This window comes from Homarus americanus, unplaced genomic scaffold (genome assembly GCF_018991925.1).
Source record: "Homarus americanus isolate GMGI-L3 unplaced genomic scaffold, GMGI_Hamer_2.0 scaffold26182, whole genome shotgun sequence".
NCBI classification, from domain to species: Eukaryota; Metazoa; Arthropoda; class Malacostraca; order Decapoda; family Nephropidae; genus Homarus; species Homarus americanus.
The window spans coordinates 47,801-52,580 of NW_024719144.1; positions in this window are offsets into that span (position 1 = coordinate 47,801).

Here is a 4,780-nt window from a genome sequence, read left to right on the forward strand (position 1 = left end):
GCGATAAAACCGTCACATTCTCCCCATATTTCCAAGGTAGAAATATTTCCTCTACAATATAACTATCGTGGTTCACTTATTTTACATTACTGGATATAATGTGTAGTTTTTACCAACGAAATCCTCAAGTACAGAGAAAAAATTTAGTAGGCAGTGTCGAATTTATGTCGTGTTATTTCTCTAAAACAACTATGGTCTTTAATTTCGTTTTCTAGGTTACTCCATAAACTAGTAATCAACAGTTGGATGTTAAGATGGATTATGTTAACTTGCTTGAAGAAATCTGGATAAATTTGAAGGAATTTTTTTTTAAATTTTAGTTTCTTTATCGTATCTCTTCACCTCACACCTGTGATTGTAGGCTAATACAGGTGTTACTCTAGGTCTATATCCAATCAGTCAGTCAGTCATCATGGTGGGTGTGGTAAGAATGTTAAAAGACTTTGTTGTTTATTAATTTGATGATATAAACCGGTACCTCACTCACTCACTCACTCAATCACTCACTCACTCACTCACTCACTCACTCACTCACTCATTCATCCATCATATAGGCTACAATGTTAACAAATCCGGCGAATCCAATTGGCACTATCGACCTACCAGGACACGCAAGCTTCTCTCAAGGGATATCACAAAATTCACCCTGAACGGTCAATTCTTGTAACTCCTTCACCTTACTCACCTGTTACCTGTGCTCACCTGTTACCTGTGCTCACCTGTTACATGTGCTCACCTGTTACCTATGTCCACCTGTTACCTGTGCTCAGCTATTACCTGTGCTCACCTGTTACCTGTGCTCACCTGTTACCTATGTCCACCTGTTACCTGTGCTCACCTGTTACCTATGTACACCTGTTACCTGTGCTCAGCTATTACCTGTGCTCAGCTATTACCTGTGCTCACCTGTTACCTATGTACACCTGTTACCTGTGCTCACCTGTTACCTATGCTCACCTGTGTCCTTCAGCGTAACTTATGGGGGATTAAACCTGACCTTGGTACGAAAACTGCAACGTAAAGTTTGTCAATGACCACAAAGTATAGTTATTGGGTTAGATGTGTAGAGAGAATTACTGTGATTCATTTTTGATTGAAAAGTTGTAAATAATAATGACTGCTGATTTTATGGGTCAAAAACTGTGGTGTAGATCTGTGTTCTGGTCGTTTACTGTAAAATATGTCCAACAGGCTTAACTTTTGTGTGTGTGTGTGTGTGTGTGTGTGTGTGCGTGTGTGTGTAGGTGTGTAGAGCAAGCGCGCGCTCGCTCTCTCCAAGAAATTAGTAAATGAATGGATGCAACACTTGCCTCTTGTCCTCATCTGAGTCGCCCCCTATTTAGTTACCCAGTTCTTAATGGATACGATACGGTTAAGGAAGGAGAAGCCGATCGAGTGTTGTGACGACCGTATTCCTGCCTTGTGTGGTAAATAAAAAATGTGGTTTAGTCTAGAGTGCTGTATCCAGATTGCCCTACAGGATCTACCTTTAACTTAATTCTACAGTACATCAGGTTTGTTATATTTGTAAAGCATAAATTTGTATGATGAGTTTCTCCCCTTTACCCTAACACCCCCCTTCCCTTGCCACTCACTCTTAACTCCCCTTCCACCGTTATAACGAGGACCTGTTTCTTCAAGACCCTTTTTTGTTAACACTTTTGTTGTTTTGTTGAAAGATGTCAATTTTTTCTGTATTTTTGTTTTTCCGTTGGATTTGTTAGACTCCAGATTGGTTACAGTAGTTAGTTGTTGACTGTATGTATTCCTGTATTTGTTGTGTCGGGTTAAATGCTTTAGTAACAAGATTAGCAGCCATTCACAATAAGACTCAGTGTAATTGTGTAAAATTTGGCTCAAACGGCTGGTGATAATCTCCTTCGATCGACCAATATCTCAGCGTAAACTGGAGCTAGTGTCATAGTCCCGGGGTGTGGAGGCTCACAATAAGTATGGGAAGGTATTACTAGATGGGTTTATACACGCTATCAACAATAAAGTTTGGTAATTAATAAAATCATCAGGTGGAATTCCTACGACCCCTCCACCTCCATCACGCTTCCATCACTACACTTGTTTAACGCATAATTTTGTTTTTTCTTAAGTTAATACTGTTTTTTGTACTAGAATATTTTAAATTAGACAATGTAACTATATTATTTTATTATTGAAGGTACAGGGTGATCTAAAATTCCCTTTACATCTGTAATAATTAAGAATATAATTATTTTAAATGATCACAAGAAGTGCTGGAAGTCGATACCATGCCTAAAATTTACTCTGATTAGATCGAGGTGTATAACAAAGGTAGGTTAGGTTAGGTTAGGTTAGGTGTCAGTCTGGTGTAGGTTAGGTTAGGTTAGGTTAGGTGTCAGTCTGGTGTAGGTTAGGTTAGGTTAGGTTAGGTGTCAGTCTGGTGTAGGTTAGGTTAGGTAGGTTAGGTTAGGTTAGGTTAGGTGTCAGTCTGGTGTAGGGTATTTATGCGTGTGTAGGGGGATGGGCAGGTGTATAGTGTATATTTTTAATTGACTACAAAAACCTCTAATCCCATGGGTGTGAAACGTACAATACAATTAATGAGTTTAATTCAATTTAGTCTGAATAATTCACTAACATATCATAATATTTATCTCATATGTATTAGGGTTCTCTTGTCTGTTGGTTTAAGCTATAGATAATACAAGTCTTAATTGTATTTTCCTCTTGTTTTCCTCTTCTTCCTATTTTTATCTTTCCACTCTTTCCTCCTCTTGTTTCCCTCTCCTTCCTCCCTTCCTCCCTCTTATTTTCCTCTCCTCCCTCTCCTTCCCCCTCTTATTTTCCTCTCCTTCCTTCCCCTTTCCTCCTCTTCTCCCCCCTGAATTACACGACAAAAGACTAGGAAAGTTAGACAGGTTCCACCTCTGTAGGGGGAGGGGAGGGGGTGATTTAGCCTCAGGTAAATGACGAGTTTCTCCTGCAGGAAAATATTCAATGGATTCATTTGTCGTGTAATGGAATTTGGCGACGTTTTCACACTCCTGGTTGAAACTATTTTTTTTGTAACTAATTGACCGTGTCGCTGGTAGTGAATAGTCGAGAAAAAATACTTCTTTTTTTATTATAGTTTGGAGCAGTAGTATTGAATAAAGAAATAAGCTTGTTAATAGTAAGGGCAAATGGGTGTGAAGTGAGGGCCATTGTGTGTTAAGTGAGGGCCATTGTGTTAGGGCCATTGTGTGTTAAGTAAGGGCCATTGTTTGTTAAGTGAGGGCCATTGTGTGTTAAGTAAGGGCCATTGTGTGTTAAGTGAGGGCCATTGTGTGTTAAGTGAGGGCCATTGTTATTGTGTGTTAAGTGAGGGCCATTGTATGTTAATTGAGGGCCACTGTGTTGAGGGCCACTGTGTTAAGTGAGGGTCTGTGTGTTAAGTGAGGGCCATTATGTGTATTACAAACTGAGTTAATGATGAGGCGAGAGACAGAGAACTATAGTGTGTGTGTGTGTGTGTGTATAAATGTGTGGGTGTTTGAGGGTGCGGGCGTGTGGCTTTATGGGTGTGACCGCTGCCAGATTACCGTGTACAGCGTAAGAAACTACTGTATATCTTCTCAAGTTTGGGTGAAAAGTTGAGCCATCCGACACATCCATCTGTGGACCTCGTAAAACGTTGGCAGCGCGATGTTGGAAAGTGGGTAGCCAGTTACACCATTGATTTCCATAATTACTTTCTCCAATTATCGTTCCTTATTGGGTATATATATATATGTCCGAACAGGAAGTCCACTATTTCGAACCATCATTCCTTGAACAACTCGAGGCGTGTTTCTAGTCAGGTGTACAAACTGACCAGATGTAGTCAGGGTTGTATTTTCAGTATAATCCGCCAGGTTTTCAATATTCATCGGCCAAAGCTGTTAACATACTTGTGTTTTAAATTATACTTGGGGAAAAAGTTATCATAAACATTGTGTCGTATAAGGTAACAGTCTAGGTAATGGGCCCTGACCATAATAAACGGGGTCCTACAAGCATTGGAGCCCCTTAAGGATAGAGGTCCACAGTGATTCATCCTCAATCCTAATGGTTAGGTGAGGCTAGACTGGGGACTGGTAGGATTTGTGTCTGTGGATTGGATCTGTTACGACCTGCTGCCACTATTTTAATAAAGTCTTTTATATTATCACAAACACTGAATATTGTGGGCAAGCGACGACCTTCATGGTGCTATTCTAAATATTATATGATAATAAAACACACGGGTGTGTGTGTGTGTGTGTGTGTGTGTGTGTGTGTGTGTGTGTGTGCAGAGAGCCACGCGTATAGTAAATACCCTCAGGCAGGCCCCAAGCGCCACTGTGAAAACTATTCCATTAAAATCTGCCCGACAGACGTTCTCTTTGTCACTACTTCACCACAATAAGTCCACCTGCAAAATAAATCCATTGAACTCAAAATATAGTTAAGAGAATATAATGTTTGTATATAACAGAGGGACGTGAAGGTCATTTAAGTATAAAATATTAACTAATGCATCTCGCTTATAGTTAGTCGTGTATTCTGGCGCCCCACAAGTGTTAATCTATAAATATCAGTGTTGATTAAATACACAATAGCATCGATACTTAGTGTAATGAATAAAATCCTTCATCTTTTAGTTAGCTGCTGTGCCTCCGTGGATGTTATTACCCAAATCAATCAATCAGGTAGAAATATGCCTTAAAATATTAAAAAAAAACAACAGATCCCCTGAAGATTAACCCACCAGCTTATTTCACCTGAATATTAGCCACCCTAAACC